Raw genomic sequence first — 21,335 nt, forward strand, 5'->3', positions numbered from 1 at the left:
TGAAAATGTTGCGATTGATGTGAGGACACAGGGTTAATTTTTACATAGAAACATGTTTCCGATCACTGATCTGTTTAGGTAATATACACAGCATTGAAGTATCAAGTAATTTTGAATTAAGGAATTTAAGGTTATCACCTTTTCTACGTCCATTACATATGGAAGATCGAAAATAAACGCAAAATGTATTGTAACCGATACAGCGTTATTAATCATTGTATTAGCTGCGTGTGGTGATAATGATAAGGTGTTGACTAATCTAACCTGCGAATAGGTCAGATATAAACTGTTCGGTAATTGACGTAGTCTAACTTTGTTTCCTGTAAAGGAAGGTAGTGCGTACAGTGATGTGATCCCTTGTCTTTTGCTGTTCCCTTATCGTAGGGTGTAGAATTACCGCCTACTGGTAAGTTGCTATATTCCTCAATCTGTTGTTTAGCATTGTGTATTTTGTACAATTTACGAGTATGTTAAAGATGAATGGTTAATCGAAAGGTAGAAGAATTGAGTTGTTTGTTAAATGGAAATAGCATTTCTTAATGTAATTTTAATCGTTGATAGTTAAATTTAGAGAACACAGTGGTGTTGTGGTGGTTTTCGAGATGTGATTTTTTAGCGAACGATTAATAGCAGAGCAAAGCGACGGTGGGTCGATTTCCTTTAAACTTTTGAGATAGGGAGCCACTCGAAAATCCGTGCAGGAAACCAAAATGGTGGCCGTCAAAATGGCGCCATTAGCCGCAATATATTTTTTTGTATCTCTGCTCCTATTAGTCCGATTTTAATTTTCTTTTTTTTTTATTGAAAGCTCTTGTGACGAGGAAACTTTTTTGCTATATAACATTTATCTCTAAAACTTAAGGATTTAGCACAATTTTAAAAAAGTGTTTTTTTACGAATTTGAATCACAAGTAAGCTTTTAATTGTGCAATATCCCGGTCTTTTCGACAAAAAAGGCCATCGTTTAGTAATTCAATCGATTCAACCCCAAAACTCCTTGTATCTACCCTGCAAGTTCGGAAAATTTCAATCCGCCATGTTTTTTTTTTTTTAAAATGCGTAATATTTGTTTCATCAGGCACGAGATCAAGCATTATGAAAATTGAAAGGAAAATCCTCGTCAATTTTTTTCTCTGAAAAACAGAAAATACACTCTGCTTTTAAAGTAATTAAAGAAACACTCAGTACCTATATCAATTTTAACTCTTACTCTCGCTCTTACTTATCCTATTTTATTTAACTAGTTGGTTTAAGCTACGACGAATGTGAAATTTGGAGTGCTTATTTATCAGATCATGGCTTTTTTCGAGGGTTTTCTCTCGGGTTTTCTTTAAGAATATTAACGGAATATTATGATTTACAAGTTTTAGATACCTATTCATATAAGTTGAATCATTTTTATTATACAGGGAATCCACCCTTCTGTAAGCGGACGATAGAGCCTCAATGGTTGAGATTAATGGTAACGGTTTGTTGGTACGAGAAACCTGAGGGGAAGCCTATACATTTTGATATTTTTTATAGGTATCCCCGGGTATCCCTTAACAAAATCATTATTTTTGTAGGTCTTATTGGTTTTTTTTTCGTAATACTAATCGCGAGGCTAACCGTTTTCCGGATATGCTTTTTATACAGGGTGAAAATTTTATCTTCAAAACATTTTTTAAAGAAGCTTTTTATGACATCCATAATTATAAAAAGTTTGCTACCAATCCACGTACATTCAATTTGGGATCAGTAGCATATATACTTCTGCACGGTCAAAGGGGGCATACTGTTTTTAAATAGCAACCACTATTTTTTTGACGTAGTGAATTATTTGTCGATACAAATTGATACAATAAAACTCGTTTTTCAAATAATTTTAATTTTAATATTTCTTTAGCTAATCGACTTCGAATCGTATAGACCGATTCATCATCAGACCTTAAGAGTCAGAAAATTGTTCTGAATAATACAAATCCTTACATATTAACATTTGACGTGGACAAGTTACACATAAAAATCGGGTTGAGCTTACTTGTGATTCAAATTCGTAAAGAAAACACTTTTTTAAAATTGTGCTAAATTGTTTTAGAGATAAATGTTATATATAACTCTCGCCAGGAAAGATTGCCGGTCACAGCACACCTTGTGTCGATCTACAATCTATGTTTTTCTTAAGATGCGAGCGACTTCCGGAATAGGATCGTGCCAATGTTGAACGAAAAGTCTTTTTTTTTTGATTGTAGGCCGGGATCAAGTGTTCTGTGACCGGCAATCTTTCCTGGCGAGAGGTTTAACAAAAAAGTTTCCTCGTCACAATAGCTTTCAATAAAAAAAAAGAAAATTAAAATCGGACTATTAGGAGCAGAGATACAAAAAAAATATATTGTGGCTAATGGCGCCATTTTGGTTTCCTGCACGGATTTTTGAGTGGCTCCCTATCTCAAAAGTTGCCTTTTGGTATTAACTATTACCACAGAAAGTGGCATATTCCAATCAAAAAGTGCAGTTTTTTTGGCGTACCCAACGTACTACTATATATGCCACATGTAAGAAGCCTGGGTCAAATCCAATGACCCCGTAGGATCATACCGCTCTGCCGTTTTTCTATTGGCTCGGTTTACACGCGGTTTACAAGACGATAAAGGGATGTTTTACCCATCGAGTGAAAGATGTTAATTCACTTTCACGGGAATGGTTAGTTTCTCTTTATCGTCGTGTATAATACAAAATTGTCTTTTATAGCAGAATCCAGAAAACATGTATCATGGGTAATGGTGTAATTGACCGTTTCAGGAATTGGTAGGCCATGCCGTGAAATGTACACAATGCACTCCGTCGGGATCCATAAGAGAATGCATTTATCGATCTCAAATGGAAAAGGATCTCCAACTCGAAAGCTAAATTTGATCACATTGTAATGTATGAAATGGATAATTACAAATCATAGGTACCTATGTAATAAAAACTATCCAAAATTGTGAACCATTCCGTTTTCGTTTCGTATCTAGCTCTTGTACATTGTTATGGATTAAGTATGGTTCGTGATGTCACTTTTTTCAATAACTTGTTATGCCTACTGACTACATTACGGAGACAATTTTGGTCCGCTTTCAAAAAAATGTAGGTTTGTGACATTCATTTCCATAAAAATACAAAATCAATAAACAACTTGTAGATGTGCGTCCGATTTTAGGCGTGACTCCTTAAAAGTACGCGAAACTGGTCTAATTATGGAACTGCTGTTTTACCGTTACGGATAAAATCGATATTATATTGTGGGACCTGTTTGTATTTTTTTTGTAAATTCTACTCATGTGGGGTCCTGGCATTCTCGTTTTATAAATTGTACGAATAAATTATATGCCAACCAGCAGAAAGATGGGTTATTGTAGCCTGAACCGTTAAAAATACCAGTTAATTAATAAGTGTGCAGCGAATTTTTTTATTATATTTTCGCTAGTACACCACATATAATTTACGTGGATTGGGAGATCTGATATGATTAGGTATAGCCGGTGCGTTGACAATGAAAAGTAGCCGGGTTGCTTTTGAAAAATATCTTGTATAAGCCATTAGCTAAAATTTAAGATTTTTTTGTGAGGCTGTAACAATTGGCCGTCGCAAACTAATGAAAAGTAATGACGGTTTTAATGGCATTTGATGTATTCGCGCGTGTTAGGATAATCCATAACGTTTCAGTTTGAATGCTGATTGCTAATTGATTAATGACGCCGGCGAAATTCAATTCGCCAATTTGTTTTTAGCCGCGAAGTTTACATAAATCACGGTCGCTTTTGTCAACAAAAGAAGGACAAAAAATATTGTAATTAACCGGGGCGCAAGTAATTGAATCTAAGTTTTACAAGGAACACGAAATAGGCGGGTAACTGGACATCGGATGACGCAGATGGACAGCTGTAATGGGAATACATGATGGGAAATAGTTCAATGTTCAATATATGACATAGATACTTCAGGGACTTAGATTCCCAAACCCTACACGTTTACTAACTCAATTTTCTGTCCTTGTCGCAAACAGTTTATGCGACTTTACGGTAGCTAGTAAACCATAATTCCATAGTTTCTATTATTAAAACATTGTCTCTTAGTCTCCGACTCATCTGGGAATTCGATCAATGGTAACGTGCATTCTACAATATCTGGTAGATATTACGGTTGACAATGTGCATTGTGTACAGAAATTCAATTGTCTTATCCAATACTTTTGTTACGTCGTATTTGGAATATTAAAGTGCTGTCGTAAAATGCTCTTATTCGACCTGTGCATTTGCTTAATTGCAACTTACCGCGATGCCTGACAAACGGAAACGCAGATTACCTGTAACAGAATAACAATTATTAGTAATTTGAATTTTAATTAAAAGTATAATTGAGAGCCGCCTATAATATAACGAAACCTATAACCTAGAACTAATGCGACTGATTGATCCGGGGCAAACATTCGCAAGGTTTAAATTGATTTAGGACTTGAACCACATGTCAGTGAAGGGATATTGTAATTCTAAACTATTCAAATTGGTCAATCTGAGGAAATAATTGATTGGTGGTTTTCCCTCGCAAACTTAGTTTATTAAATTTTAGGTCATTTCAGAGGGAAGTTTTAGATGTGTATAACTTTCAGCGTAAAATACAGTTTGGAAACTTATTAAAATCATTTGCTATATATAGAGAAGAGTAGATGCTATTAAGTTCTTTATGTCATCTTTCAAGTGCCGTTAAATAAAGTAAGGGAGCGCAATTTAAAGATTCGCTTACATAACGCCGAGGTACTTAGTTTCAATTTTTATTTCAGATACTTTGGGTGATTTGAACTATAAATTCCAAAATAATTCTTTCGCTTTATTTTTGTCAAAACAGTGCATAGGTGCCAATAAACTACCCTGTAAATTGGAGCCACCAAACATAAGTGTTTATTTCGAGACGTGTAGCACAATATGGTGAATAGCGGTACAAGGGGAATCCAGGTTATTGCAGCATACTTGCATATCAATTATACAATTAAATGAAATTTATTCCGACACTATTTGATGAATTATCTCGGTTTCGATTGAGATAGAGTCATCTCCATTTCGCAGCATCTGTTGCCTTCTTTGGATAGTATCAGACAAATTACCATTTACGTAGATTCCACGTTACTACCAGATTATTTAAACGGTTTATGAGCGATTTAGTATCCATACAGATGCATCTCTAGGTGTTTTTTTTTAAATTTGCGTTGTATCGGGATCAGTGGAACGCTACTACGTGGGTGTGTCGAATACGTTCGGAATGCCAATATTGTCACACCTACACTAAATAACAGTCATTTAACGTAAGGTTGCGGAACTCTTTTACACATTTATAATTCGGAAATGGCAGCCGACACTGCGATCTGGTTTGGTCACTTTTAAGCCTTGGCCAAGTGACCTCTAATTCACTCGGAACTTGTGCGGGTTATCACATTACATACTGGTTATAAACGTATCTGACCTAACTATTCTTGCTGTTCAACACTTCTATACAGTTAGTGGCAAGCTGTTTATATGGGAATCATACATTAAATTCCGTTCAGTACTATAGATTGTCAATCAATCTTCGTTAAAAGAAAACGAGCGAAAAAACAGCACTTTAAAGATTTTCACCGCTACCCGCTTAATTATCTGTTTTATCATTAAATTCTTTCTATGCAATGAAAAAGTTAGCTCATTACTATGCTCACTCCTTCCTTAATTCCAAATACTATTTCTCTCTGTAACGAAATTCTCGCTATGACTGCAATTAAATTTTAATTGCATCGGTTAATAGACGAGGGTGGATCGTATTGATTGCTTCAACAGATAGCAAGTTTCACATTTAACGATGTTTGAGCAGATACGACTTAATTTCTTTAAAATGTTACGTTACAATGAAATTATTTCGGTGTCGTTCACCCTTCCTCAATTAATTGTACCTTTACCAAAATTGCCTCATACCGCCGTGGTTCGTCTTATAAGGCGAAATCATTATCGTAAAAAAAAGTAGTACGGACTTGGTATAAGACAAATTTCACATAATTTATGAGGCGGGCAAATTGCATAATTTCCGTTTATCAACCGCATTATTATTATGCAGTTTACCATAGTGTTACTCGAACCCCAGGGGTATATTCTACTTTAATTACCGACAGTGAGTTTGTTTTAGAGTTTTGCGCATTTGCACGTTTCAAATAAGTATAAGTAGAAGTTTAGGTAAATTTGTATACATTGCTCATTATAAATAATTAAGAGAACCAGAATAAAACATAAATGTAAACTATTTTCCTACCATATTCGTCATAACGTTAAACCTTTTCTGCAAACACAACAGAAGTTTTACAATTTTAAATACATTGAGTAATAATGTTGGAGTTAGACTGTTGATCGTAACATTTTAAATGTAAGTATCGAAACAGTTTTAAACGCAAGCCTTATGGTTCGCAACTGTACGTTAGACGATAGGGCCAAATTATTTTGGAGACATCAATTACAAAATTTGCTCTTAGGTTTCCTTGATTTTTGTATACAATGCGGACAATATAAGAAACCGTAGGAAGAGTCCAATCGAATACGATTTTCAGTAGGAAAATTTTTTGTGCACCTCTCGAACCTAATTAACGCATTCGGAACACGACTTTTAATCTGGCTCATAGTCAGATCCTTGGACTCGTAGAAATCGATTGGCGAACGTTAGACGTCGCGAAATTTTTAGTTTCCTATCTATTACGATCACCGTTATTTGTACATGTCAAAATTTCATCAATCGTCGACGTTTTAAATCATTTTAGGCAGCTTTCAAAGTATAAAATTTGTTTCTGTCTGTATGTACGTACGTATGTTGGCAATTTTCTGAGGTAACGGATAGACGGATTCGGTTCAAATTTTGGATATGTATAATAGGCAGACGGAAACGGAAAACAACAGCCCGGATTTAGGAACAAACATTTTGGAGTCTCGCAACGGCATCGAACTTATTTCTTCAAAAAGCAACCTAAACTTGTTATTAGGGTATTCGAAAGACCTTATTTTTTTTTCTGTGTACAACCTATAAAATTTGTGCCAGGTTATATTACAAAAAAAAATTTTTTTTGGCAAAACTAAAATAATTCTAATTAGCAATTGCAATTATTAATTATATGTTGCCTTGTGACCTTAAAATCAAAAAAATAACAAGCACTAGACAAACATGAGCACAATCTAAAAAAAAGCGAGCGTTTTAATAATTACAGAGTGAGAAATAGTAAAGTGGTTCAGTTCCACATTTTCTGTTATTGTCTGAGATTTTCTCATGGTAAACGGAGAGGAGGGTGGCTTACGTTACAATATTTTAGTCCCGTTCTGCAAATTCTGAGATTAGTTGGTTGTCGCATGTAAAAGTCGCATGCACGTTTTACATTTAAAAACAGCATCTCAGGAAATAGCGCATGAGGGAGCTCCCCCTTGTGACAGCGAAATTTGATGGCCGCCTGTGTCTGTCACACCTTCAAGGTATAGGCTACATATTGCAAAAAATTCTAGGACTCTAGGATCATTCCGCTAAAAGTAGTTCAAAACCGCAGAGTGGGTCCGGGCGGACGGACGGGCAAAACTCAAACAATAGCACATTTTTTTTTAATTCTTAAAAAATGCGCTAAACAACAACAATAAGACATTAAATACGGGTAGTAAAGCTGCAATTCTTCATTTTTTCTCATTTAGTTGCTGTAACTCCTCCAGATCCACATCTCCTGTCAGTGTAGAGAACGTTGTGAATAAATTTTCTGTTATTGATAACAATGCTCAGATTTAAATCTTTCGGATTATACAGGTGACAATTTGAAAACTTACCAGCCCCCATATCTTAGTAAATAAACAAGATATTTAAAAAAATCAAAATCCGTTTCGGTAATTCGGAGGGGGAATCACAATTACATAGTTGGCGACGCACCCCCTCACACCCCCTGCGCCCTAGCCGCCCCAACTTTTAAATCTTAAATAGTGACCCCCCCATGTGTGATACGTCGTTGGAAAGCTCTGAAAAAATGCTTTTCAACCATAGCATTACATTTAGGTTAGTAATTATCGTGCAAATCAAAAATAAACTAAGGGCGACTCGACAGCAACTCAGTTTTGATCGCATAGTAATACTGTCTTACCAAGAACGGAAACCATTTTGAACATTTATTGAAATAAAAGCCAACTTTAGAAAATGTATCATATTAGTTTATTTTTTGATTTGCACCATAATTACTAACCTAAATGTAATGCTATTTGGTATGGTTGGAAAGCATTTTTTCAGAGCTTTCCAACGACGTATCACACATGGGGGGTCACTATTTAAGATTTAAAAGTTGGGGTGGCTGGCGCGCAGGGGCTTGGAGGGGGTGCGTCGCCAACTATGTCATTGTGATTCCCCCTCCGAATTACCGCAACGGATTTTGATTTTTTTAATATCTCGTTTATTTACTAAGATATGGGGGGTGGTAAGTTTTCAAATTGTCACCCTGTATAAAAACACTAAATTTTCCCCGCAACTTCTTCCGCTCTATATTGATGATATACAGGGTGCCCACTATCTAAGGAATATAGCATATATCTCTGTAAATATTAACTTCATACAAAATTTTTCTATATAAAGGTTGTATAATATTTTATTTCCCATAATACGGCAACATTCCGTTGTTTTTATTTCAGAAAACAAGTGAGTAACGAAAAGCAATTCAATTTTTTTAAATAGCAATGTACCCTTTAATTATGCTCATTTAATAGAGATTTTTTCTCTTCGCAAAATGAGTTTTTAGAAGAAAGTGAACAAATAACATGATAATAATAATAATAACACAGACACAGACACTAATCGTTACTTGATTTTAATCCGTGCGATTAGTTAACCAGGCTAGACCTGAGTTCTCACAAGATACACCGACCATAATAATAATAATAATGATAATGTATATTTCATGGAAATGTAAACAATGTACTTACACTCGTCCAAAAAGAAAATAATGGGAAAATACAATAAAAACAAAACATCCAAATGCTCTCCGGAGGTTGCCCTGTTTGTCAATGCACAGAAAAAGTATTACGAACTGCAGTCACTGATCAGTGGGCTGGGGAAACATATTTGTAAACGCAGCCGCGTCCGCATGCATGCGTAAATTGACTATTCCCCACAACTATTTCGGAATGTGAATCCAGTTTAATCACGATTGAATGTGTGCCATAATGGTCTAGTGGTAAGGACTATAGTGGTAGGTTTATGATTGTCTTCTCAATTTTTTTAAAAAGAAAAGTGGCACAAAAATGTTTTCCAAAGGGATAACGCGTTTGCTATTTACGAATGGGCCGTAATTTTTTTACATCCAATTGCTCAATCTTTCTGCAGCAATCATTTTGTTTCGGCGACAATGTTGCACCGTCTCCCGTTGTTCTGCTGTGGGGGTTAGCACCCATATACAAGAAATTTTCAAGCTTTTCGTGATAGGTTAGAGCACTTCCTTGCAGTTTTAATGGCGAACATTTTGAACATTTATTCACATGAAAACCATATTACTACCAATATCGTTTTGTCTTCAAGATTTAATAAGAAACGTACACGTTCATTTGTTTTATTTTACGGTAGGATATCTAGATTAATGTTATTTATGTAATTACTTAATAATTTTAAATTTTTTTGAAAATTTTTCTTGCATAAGGGTACTAACATGTTACGTCATCGAAAAAAGGAAAAACATCGCTATCAAACGAGCCTAATAAAAAGATACCTTGCTATTTAAAAAAATGTAATTATTTTTCGATACTCATTGGTTTTCTGAATTAAACGCTGCCTTATTAAGGGAAATAAGTTGTCAAACAACTTTTATTTAGAAAAATATTGTATAATTTACCGAGATATACAGGGTGGAGCATAGCGCGACGCAGCATAGGGATTTCAATGGTATAATTTGTTTATAGTCAATTACTGGCTCCTTCATTATTTGCCTTGGACGTTTATTAAATTTATACTTTATTATAAATTACTTAATCATAATATGCTCTGAAGAGAAAGTGAAAATGTAAAATTGTTTCAGTGCCCGCCCAGAACATCTTTATTTAGTTTGAAATATCCCAATTAGCTGATTCCAATCAGTAGGTACCACTGTAGACAGAATTGTGTGTAAACTAAAAGAACAGGCACAGTGTGAAATAATTGCAAGTGCAATCACGTTGAAAATATCTGATGTCAAAACCACCAGGAAAACGACAATACATTTGACGTTTTTTTTCTTAGTCTGTGATTTACTCGGGACGAACATTTGAAAATATAGAAGACCTAAAAGCTTCCATTCGAGACGAATGTGACCAAATAACACATTTTCAATTAGCCACACTTTTACGATAGATTGGGTTATTATTTAGCACTAAATGGTGGTTGATTTGAACATTTGTTACTTTTTCTGAATTTATGTTACGCTTATTTCGTTATAACGTTAGTAATAACCATTCGACCTCAAATCATTTTCTTTTATAAAGGCCACCCTGTATGATAATGGAAACCCAGCGTTACAAAGTAGCGTGCGAAATCAACGAAAAAAGAAGTTAAAAAAAAATCATTTAATCAAATCGGACCCAATTGTAAGTCCGGAAACAAACTGAGACACAAACAAAAAATTTCATAAAAATCCATCAGAGGACACAAACACACGTACAGAAGAATTTTATATATAAAAATCAGTTTGGAGTAGAACAGAATATGCTCAAGATTTTTATGATAATAAAAAGAATTAACTAGTTTTTATGGTACCCGCACCAAAATAACGTACTGCAGTTCAAAATGGACTTCACGCAATGTGGCATGTTACGTAAATCACGGTGCCAAATAATTTGTTTATTGTTGTTTAATTATTATTTTACTTATTTTATTGAATGGTAACAATTGCTCATTGTTAATACAATCGAAGTGTTTTGTTATAATTTAGATATTTACAGGTGCTACCAGTATTATCTACTCTCACAGTTCCAATAAGAAATCGCGTAGACATCGCGTTGTTCTCGTTTAATCCACTAAATGGTGCCATGAAAATATTCTAATTATAAATTGCGAACGATTTTTTGTTCAATTTGGGTAATTCTAATTTAGCTAACAATGATATTCTGTACTACTTGGTGATTGATTGAGCTTGACCTGCTTTACCACTAGTTATTTTATCTTGTTCTATTGTAATTCTTCAGCAAACCTTGAATTGAAGCAAGTATTGCTAATTAGGAAAGTAAAACTTTTTAATAAATATGGAATGAGCAGCCCTCAATAATTGGGAAACTGATAGCCTAGACTATTTTTTGAAACTAGGACGCGCTGTTGAACGACTTCCTTATTATTTATCGAAAGCAACATTAGTAGTGTTATGATAGCTACAAAAAATGTATAAATTTATTCGAAATCAATTTGTACAATTTTATATCTGACCAAATTGTGGTTACGCTTAACCGCATGTTTTGGACAATTTAATTTTTACAATTTCTGAATATCGAGCAGCTGCAGATTCTATAAAAGCGAAGCATTCAAATGTGTAATGTACAAAAATGTAGAACACAGTTTATTATCACGACTAAGTGTATAGTCTAAAAATGACATCATTAAGAGTACGAAGAGGTCGTGTTCAGGTTAGAGGTGGAGGACTACGACACACTTGGTAGCGCACGTTCTCTGCTGGATATTTCAACGTTAAGAAAGTAAACACAAGCGACCGACGATTTGTACTGAATATTCAAACTGCTATTTACAATCAACTTCGGAGAGATCATAGTATTAAATGGGGGTGTGGAATGGAATGCACGCACCATCGATCAAATTGGAAAAAGAATACCTAGAAGCGATCATGTAATCATCTTAACATCAGACTGCATTAAACTGCATCATTAGATCATTACTGATTTATATTTTCTTAATATATTTAAACTGACCTAACTCACGATATTCTGTAATAAACGGTAACTTCGGTTCGGAAAATTCCCTTCTACTCCTTCATCTAACTTCCAGGTTTCTTTGTAATTATAGACTTCCAGACTAATTTGCGGTGGGGTACATCAACCCAATCGTTTACCCAACGGTATTGATAAAAATGTTAAGCTTCCGTTGGTATGTCTATGTGACGTGTCGGATTAATTATTCATTTTCGTGTCGTTTATTTGGAATATGTTAGGAATAGGTACATAAATTTACGATCTTGCTTTACGTACCGTAAACTGATTAATCTTTCTCTACCTGGTTTAATCGCTTTAAAACAATTTTTAATTTTAATGTCATTTCCTTATGGCATTATGCAATTTCATATGTTATAAATTGTGCAATTTTAATCTGTGGGTAGCCATCAATTATATATTGTGGAAGATAGTAAAACCATCCGCCTTTTACAAAAATTTTCAAATTGCAATTCGCTCACTTACGGCGTGTGTGTGTGGAAATTATATGATAGAATTTACATTAGTATGATTCGTGCTCGCTCAGAAATCGAATAAATTCTTGTGCGGTTTTTATGATGGCTAATGCGAAAAATTGAAATTCTTTGGTTATACCTACAGTAACGTGCAGTCACGGTTAACTAGTGATGGTTTTATTTTTATGAGTCAAAACAAAAAGTTTAATATCTATAATAGTTACCAATGTACGTGGTGCTACGAAGTTCTCAATCTATATTTTCCATTTGCGATTCAGTATTTCTAATGTGGTTGCAGGTTTCGGACATATTTTTGGATGACTGCACATACCACGTTACGACTCATTTAGAACGAAAAGTGTCACATTAGATATTTGCCGATCAGTGGGTTTATTTACACCTGTGGGCGTAATTATTCGCTGTATACGCGAGAGATACCCTTGATCTTGCTACATCGTTGACAAGGACTACTTTAAGGTCGTGCAAACAGGTGTACTCCCACACGTAATGAATAAAATAACGGGTTCTCATTAAAACCATGTCTACTTCACAGGGGACGGCGACAAATAGATTCATATCGTTGTTTGTTATTTGAATTCTATCTATATCGATATATGCAACAAGTTTTTCAGAAATTGCGCAAGCCCTCAGTCCCATTAGTGCCAGAATTTAATAAAAATAAATTGTTTTTTGTGATAAATATAAGTTGGACATCCTTTATTTGTAAATTGTAATTACAGTACGTGCAGGACGAATTTTCACGCTTCCTTCAAATAACCTTGCACGCTTCATCAACTCACTATTTTTATATTTTTCGTAACCTTTTACGAGATAAATTAAAAAATTTCTAAACGCTATGTGCAACGTAATTTCGAAAATAGGAAATGCTTTAATTTACAATAAAACTCAAATAGGTAATAGGTACACGTTTTACGTATAGGTAGTTCGCAATGAAATCTACTGGATATTTCAATTTAAAACAGCAGTTTTAATATTTTTCCAATTTAAGCCCAAATTTCCTTTTTGGTAATTTAAATACGAACTTGTTGATATATACGAGCTCCTTTATTAATTTTGAATAACCGCTTCCTTTTATATTAAAAGCGAAAGTGAGTGTAATCCCATTTTACTACTGAATGAGTTGAAGGATGGCTCGTAGCCAACAGGCGGTACAAGTGGGTAAAGTTTAACTGGATTCCCTACACACGTAAATTAGATATGGAAATATGATAATGATATTTTATACTAGCTTAGGGGTAAGTTCCAGGCAATAACCTTCTACTTTATCTCATGTGCGGTATGGTTTTATCACTCCCCAAATTTATCACTGTAACTTTTCAAAATCGTAGTAATAGCGTACTGAAACGTAGTCCCAAAATTTTACCGTTGATAAATTATACGTTGGTTAGTGTTTTTATTCTTTCGTTAATTGGGTGTGAAACCGTAGTAGTGAGACGCCCAAAGTCATTGCCCCATCGCTTTAATAATAGTTTACAAATCGACTAATTGACTTGAATTTCGAGGACAGAATTTATATATCGCCAAAGGTTCGTCCTTGCGGGGTCCTGCGAGTATTTTATAGAGTTAGGTCAGTTACGAAGACCTCGAGTTGTGCAATTCAAAACGGTTAGAACGAGCGGTAAACACGCCGAAGAATTACGAAATTTTATCCTACCTGATATTTTATTGATGTATTGGCTACTGTTGGCTGTTGACACTGACACTGACGATGGATGTCCTTGGCCTTCTGATGCGTTCACGGTCACAACCACAACAGAAATGCTTTGGCGAACGACGAACTGCTACTTTTCCTGCTTTAACTTTGCAGAAGATTACCTACTGTAACTGGTGGTGGGGTCTTACCACTACTCGTTGATGGCAGGTGGAAAATTAACTTCTTGTACTTGCAAAGGCCAGCATTGGTCGATGGTCTAATATTCTTAGAGAAGTGCTGCTCTTGACTCAATTTTTTCATACCTCGTGTGAATAGATACCTAGCTCTTACCTTCACACTCATCATGACCATGATACTTTTCCATTACTTCTGAAATTTTGCAAATCTTCAATGAAGCGATCTCCGATGTTACAAACCCGGAAGGTCGAACTCATTGAGATTTAATTACAGTGCGCTTCAGAACAATATCTTTAATTACGCGAACGTCTACATATATTATTTAATCCGCATACCGGAAGAATATTTATGAAGTATGTGCATGTGTATCATAACTATCATTGGAGAAAGTGATTTATATGTGGCGCTTCCTTTATATTAGCAATTGTAGTGCGTTTCAAGTTCAACATTTTGCATTCATTGAAGAGATTTCATTTTAATCTTTTCATCATAGGTAGGTTGGATATTTTTAAGTTCGCAAGGCTGTTTGGCGTTCTCGAGGTCAGGTAGACCGGAAAAGTTCACTGACATTAATATATGAAGGAGACCGCGAAGCGCCCTTATCGTTTATCATCTATTCACCATGCGTTGGTGTACATTTTACCGTACGGTTACAAAACGATTAATATATGAACAAGACAAACGTCCGTCAGTTATTTATTGGCACTCGAAGCTCAATCAATTTTATTTTTTCGGCGCTTCGAAAAAGGCTAAAAAGTAAAAGTGGATTCGTTCACTGTGATTTGATCACAATTTGTAATTGATCATTCGAGTTGACGCTTTAACATAAAATTAGACGTTTATTGACACATAAAGAACGGTCGAAATGAATAGCAATAATATTTGCAAATGATTTAGTAATAATCGGGCGTCGTCATTTACGAGTCTACCTCGTAACAACGTGTGAACGTTTAATAATGTTGAACCGGTACTTCATTCCATCAATGAAGTCAATATTTATTTCATTTTGCGGTCATATGGGATAAAGTACCTTCAGTACCTATGAACCGCGTGATTAGATTCTAATAACTTTTTTCGCAAGTTTTTCATGTGAATTAAAATTAGATTGTTATTGATCTCGTAAGTTTAATATCCTGGTTTGTAAAAGTAAAATTGTATCTACTTGTTATACTCGTATTGCATCTGCTCATTCGATAAGTTATGCAATTTCTAGAGAATCTACGTGGAAGGTCCAGAAAGGTTACGTTACTTGCAAAAATGCACGCAACGAATTTGTAGTGTATGATGTAGGAATTTAAAAAGGTTGCAATTTTCGGGGGGAAATTATTTTTTTTCATAATTCTCAATCAAACTCTTTTTAGCAATCAACTCTGACTTATTTCATATTGATCAGTCGGATACACAGCGGCATACAGTGACATTATGGTTTTCTTTCACTCCATTTCAGAATGCTGCTGAAGAATCCCGCAGAAATTATGCCCTTCCATGAAAACATAACTAAAAATAATAATGAGTTTTTTCTTGCAAAAGAGGATAACTGGAAGCCTGCGTGTTTTCCTATCAGTGCTTTTAAGGTCCACGCGAATTTGTATATTTGAAAAATTGCTTTCTGCAACTTAAATGTCCCGCCGCAAAAATACGAGTAGTATGTTATATTATAAGGAGTTAAAGTGACACTTTTTATGGCGAGTCGGCAAAATACTGACGCATAATATATTTTTTCTTCAAACGTGAAAATAAATAGTTCAACCCGGAAGCAAAATTAACCCAGTGGTTATAGGTAGCCATGAGCGGTGTGTAATGGTCAGGCCAAAATTAACCATACACAGGACACATCAAACTTAGCTAGCGGTCTAATTAAATCTCTGCGAGTACACATCGGAATCCCCGCACAATAAAAAAATTCAAATTTGATTTAAATTCCAAATCCTAAGGCAAACAATGGCCACGATCAAAACCCTTAAACTCCAAAGGAATCATTTATCAAATTTTGAAATGAACTTTGGGCTCAGATCAACAAAATTAATCATAATTAAACATGAGACCTCTATCTGAATCGTTAAATGGATCGAATAAACATTCCTACTTAAAACAAAATCTCAGATTACTTAAGTTTTCGGTTACAAATCCCAATAAAAATCCGGGTGAACAAAAGACTAATTGCGAAAAGAAACGCACAAATCTTGCTCTTCTTAAATTTCTTCTTTGGACAAGTTGCAGAAACGCTGATTGAAGTCAAATCTGAATTAACTGCCAGAACGCAAATACACGGCCAAAGATTCGAATGGCGTTCTCTTATGGCTTGACAGTATTTTGCGGACTCGCCATAAAAAGTGTTACTTTAACTCCTTATAATTACTGTGTAAACAATGTCGGGTTTGACGTTGAGGTCCAGGTACCAGAAGTGAATACGGGTAGTTTAATTACTAACGAAATGCTCATTACAATTCATTTAATTAATCTGGTGGGATTCCTTAAACTCGTTTTACACTAAGGCGACACTCACGCTCCACTGAAGGTACGCTCAAAATTGATACAATAAAATCTAATACGAATGTTCACACTATAGCTAGCACCAAGCTCGCGCGCATTCCTGTTTGATTTCATTGTATCAATTTTGAGCGTACATTAAGTGTGAGCGTGAGCGTCGCCTTAGTGTGAATCAAGCTTTATGGTTAAACAAAACGATTTTGCGTACCTAACCTGTATCCAAGCTATTTATTTATTTGTTTTTTCTGTAAAAATATTACTTCCTAGAATTATTGAGGATGGGTAAATTTGTATCTCAATTCTCGTTATCAATTTCTTTTGTTAATTCATCTGTGACAGTTCAGATGTGATTTATTGGGTATTTCGTTTATTTTTATAGAAGATTAATGTAATTATCTACAGATAAGGTGACCTTTTAAAACTGTTTGTTTTCGTAGAAAATATACTATTTCAAATAAGATAATTCTGTGTAAAGTTTGCGTACGTGACTGGAGAAAGCATCCTGCAGTGCAGCTTTCATTGGTGTATCGAGTTGTCAGGCGTCATTAATTGAAGGAGACTTTTCTCAATTGTGAGGCGGGGGTGCTGTTCGTCTACAGGATTTTTTTCGTCAAGTTCGAAATCGGAGTGCTGTCACTATTTTTTAATAAGAAATGGCAATATTAATTCGTAAAAACACAATAAACTACGAACGTACACTACCCGAAACAAAGTTTGCCAGGCAAAAAAGAAGATATTTTAACAATATTCAAAAAAATAGTGACGTTTACATTTTTGAAATCAGAAAAAATGCTCTATCAAATGACACAAAAAATAAAAATGATTTCCATAAGAAAAAACAAAGTTGATGACGGTTAACCGAAGACGAAACGTCAGACTTAACAAAACTAGCATCTTGTAGAGGGAAAAAGGTGTCCATAATAATGTGTCATTTATTTTGTTTTTTTCCGGATATCTCCGGAAGTACTCGGAATTTTTTCAGTTTCAAAACGGTATTTTGTTAAGCAACTTTTACAAATTTAAACTACCTACCTATCTCTTACAGTTTCCGAAATCCCCATGGTGGCCCCCGAATTTTGAAACAGCCTGTATATTTTATCAATCCTCCAGATCCGATTCATTTACTTTTTTTGCGACTTGAATCTTTTTGAATTTGATTTCCAATTCTGCCAACTAAAAAACATAGTCATCTATCTATCTGCACCTGGACAATGGACATCCACACCCATATTTTAATCAATTTCTGTATCTCTCTTAAATCGTGATTTATTTATTTATTTATTGTTCCTCTCTTGTTCTGGGTTCTCAACAAGCTTGTGCCCAATTACAGAGTGACCCGCATAATGCTTTTTAGAGGGAACCCTGCAGAAGGTCTTTGTTTTATACTACTCCGGTATGTACCCTACGAATTCGGATGAAATCAATCTGTTTTCTATATCTGTAAAGTTTCCTTTTAAGATGTTCGACGAGTTGTTGGATATGACCGCCTACTAGACGTACACCCCAATTATTCCTTGCTCCCAATCCATAGTCATCAACGTCACTATTTTGCCTCTCCTGTCTTTCTCCATTAGACATTTTATTTACTCGTACATTTCCTCTATTTCTCTTATGGCCGTTTGCACCGACAAAGTTAAGTGGAGCTTAAAATCCATGGCAACGATCATTAATACAATGGTTGCCATGGATTTTAAGCTAAGCTCCACTTCAATTTGTCGGTGCAAACGGCCACTAGTCCCTTCTTTAATATCTGCACTGTAGTAAAACATCATTCCGTCTTCTTCCCTCCCACCTTACTTCGCTTACTAAGTAGGTCGGTCGACTTGTAAGATTTGAAAATGAGATTAAATTTAGTTTTCCTTCGATACTTGGAGGACCCAGGTTCTAGTCCTGATCACATAGCCTTTAAAATTGTCTATCTGGAATATATTCCCGGGGTAATAATGCGCGACTAAGGGGTATGGGGCTAGACGCACTGCTTATAATAGCGGTACTATTATCGATATTTATTTTTCAGGGGAAAGATAACATTCGTAGACCAATAATGCAAAAATTTAATTTATTTTTCATTTGGAGCACTTTAATGTTGGGCAAACAATAATCATGACATTTGTATATTGGAAATGCATTCTTTGGAATGATGAAAAATAAAATGTTGTATGCACCTCAGGCATTACTCAATATTTAACCCTCGGGTGACTGACAATCCCTCGGGCCGGAGGCCCTTGGGCTCTGTCGCCCTCGGCATAAATATGGCCTTAACGCCCTTGATGCATAAATAACTATTGATCATTACTTTCCTCTAAAGATCAATGTAGTTGTTTTTGAAAGCAAGGTCACATATTCCACGAATCCAATAATAATAATTTCACGTGGTGTTTTGTAGGGACTAGTTTAAAAATAAATGTTAAAATATAACAGAACGTTATAAACTTTGCAAATGTGGAGGCTTGCCAATCTGGTGCTCTACCAAACAAATATTTATACAAAAAAAACTTTACAACATCTTAGGTATACTTGGGGCTACATTTGAAATAACGAGATACGACATGAAAACTTACCTGAATTTCTAATTCACAACCCTGGGTTGCATGCTAAATAAACAATGGAAATAACGAAAATGCAAATTAACATCTTGTTTTTGTTTTGTTTGATTTAATTTGATTTAATTGAAACGTTTGGGAACTTATGGTAACAAATTTCACGTAGTTTCAAAGATAATTACAACTGTCCGATTTTATTTTATCTACTTCGGTTTAAACGTAATTATGGAATGTCGTTTTTACCTTAAATGGTAAGAACTTTTGTCACTTTATATTAAAGTTAAACATAAATATGTTAAATATAGTCCTGCAATAGTCTGTGCAAATAATGGCTGGGCTGGCTGGGGAATCCTTAACTATTGCCCGTAGCTAAAGTGATTAACCAAAAATTTACCAATCTTTTAGTCCTTCTAAATTTACAGATGTAAGTGTATTATGTTACTTTATTTTATTTAGAAAACATGATTTCAAAATAAAATGTAAGATCTCTCGGAAGATAGAATGGCGACAGACATTTGTACACTGAAAATTGTCTTTTGGTGTATTCGGATATTAAAAATACCTCAAGGATATTGTATACCTATCTTTTTGTAATTTACCGATATATTTTGAAATAATGCATGGTATCTTAAATGTACACTAAAATAATTCGAACGTACATCGGAATTGTTATGTAAAGAATCCATTTAATTGGACAGTTCCTCGATCTCCGGCCCTTTTGCATATGACACGTGAGAGTGTGCACGTCTGCCATTACAAAATGGAAAGGTAACTTGAACTTCAAAATAAAATACTGATCGATAACTACACACCTTTGTTATGTACTTACACAACCACTGTAATACATAAAATATATTATAAATTGTAGTTCCGACTTAATAAATGCCATTAAAAAGTAAAGTAAATCGGCGTTTCATAAATTAAATGGTAGCCCCGGTTCTGATTTATTGCTATCCAGATTTTTCATAAAATAATAAATTAACAAACGCCATCCCTCGATTGCTAAGTAGATTTGGCTAAAACAGACGTGGGGGCTCTAATTAATACTCCACATCAGACGGGAGATTATATACATTTTGCAAATTCTGGCCGGTAATATATTTCGTTGGCAAGCTTAACCCCTAATAGTGTAAAGTAGTTTCTAACAATGAAAGTAGTTCAAACTACTTTAGATTGAGCGCTAAAGCTCGATTTTCCAACCAGAGTTTCAATGTATACTTTTACCATTTATATGTTTGCCGGTTAATTATATACACGAATAGGTAAAACTCCATTGCTGAGCTACCAGAACCCAATACCTATCTGGAGATACACCTGTAATTCAACCACATTTTGGTTAATTTTCAGATACACGCATCTGTTTTACATTTAATTTCAATTACTCGCTATTGCAGAGACTTCTATCATTTTGCTTTGATAGATTTTTGAGATAAAAGTATTCGGTATGCAGAGCACTCAGCAAAAAGCTAATCGATGATTCCAATTTAAAAATTTAATTACTTTCTACAGATGTTTGAAATTCTCGGTACCTGCAATTATTTCTTTGGTAGGTAGGTATGCATAGAAAAATAGCGCATGTGATTAATTCGTTTCATTTAAATTTTGTTATGAATGGTTTAATAGAGTTATATAAAAACTGGACTAATGCTTTCACTACCGTACATCTTATGATATTCCGAATTGCGGATTCAACTCTAAATGGATGTTACAGTTTTATGACCCCAAGCATGTACCGAAAGTTTTACGAGAAAAATCTAATAGAATGACCGGCGTCAGGTTTAACATGTTCCTGTAAATCTGAATTGGTTTCGGTATGTCCGGGACACTAGAAAATGCGAGAACCGTATTTAAATTTTTACGGTGCTTTTTTACGTTGCATATACTGTGATACCTACCGTAGTATCTCGCAATTTATTATTGCTTGAACGAAATAGGATTAGCGATTTGCTAGCGCAGATTCGGACACATTCTTACTACAAAAGTGGACTTTTTAACTTTTTAAGTAATGCGTAATTAAGGACAGATCATCCATTTTACTGAATTACAAAGGGTC

At 34.8% G+C, this 21,335-nt stretch overlaps 1 protein-coding gene across 1 annotated transcript in view; it reads right to left on the reverse strand.

The window, feature by feature from the left end:
• Positions 1–14,385, reverse strand: part of LOC116167246 — a 90,405-nt gene extending 76,020 nt beyond the window's left edge. The window contains exons 1-2 of the mRNA XM_031482558.1: positions 14,261–14,385; positions 14,073–14,217 (exon numbers count right to left, since the gene is read on the reverse strand). The gene's annotated coding sequence lies outside the window, so the exon portion shown is untranslated. The remainder of the gene's footprint in view (positions 1–14,072; positions 14,218–14,260) is intronic.
• Between the last annotated feature and the right edge of the window lie 6,950 nt (positions 14,386–21,335).

This window comes from Photinus pyralis, unplaced genomic scaffold (genome assembly GCF_008802855.1).
Source record: "Photinus pyralis isolate 1611_PpyrPB1 unplaced genomic scaffold, Ppyr1.3 Ppyr1.4_LG3b, whole genome shotgun sequence".
Taxonomy (NCBI): Eukaryota; Metazoa; Arthropoda; class Insecta; order Coleoptera; family Lampyridae; genus Photinus; species Photinus pyralis.